The following is a 321-nucleotide window of genomic DNA, read 5'->3' as shown; positions in this document are numbered from 1 at the left end:
AAGGAACCCCACCAGCGCCTCCCAGGCCTGGGCCACCACCTCGCGTCCCCGGGCCACCGCGGTCCCCAGCAGCTCCCGCAGGGAGCCGGCCCGGCTGAAGGCGCCGTGGACCTCGGCCATGCCGCCCTGGGCTTGCCGCGCTGCCTGTTGCAGCAGGGCAGGCAGCTGCCGGACCCCAGCCCGCAGCTGCACCAAGGCATCCTGCAGCCGCTGCGCCAGCATCCGACCCGTGGCAAGCGCCTGCCCCGGTGGCCTCATGGGGGTCCCGCACCCCTCGGCCGGCCTTTCCTGGGTGCCGGGACGTGGGCAGGGGTGTGCGCG

Source organism: Aptenodytes forsteri, unplaced genomic scaffold, assembly GCF_000699145.1.
Source record: "Aptenodytes forsteri isolate BGI_AS27 unplaced genomic scaffold, ASM69914v1 Scaffold471, whole genome shotgun sequence".
In the NCBI taxonomy this organism is placed as follows: Eukaryota; Metazoa; Chordata; class Aves; order Sphenisciformes; family Spheniscidae; genus Aptenodytes; species Aptenodytes forsteri.
The sequence above is the reverse complement of the archived record's forward strand: the minus strand, read 5'-3'. Positions refer to the sequence as shown.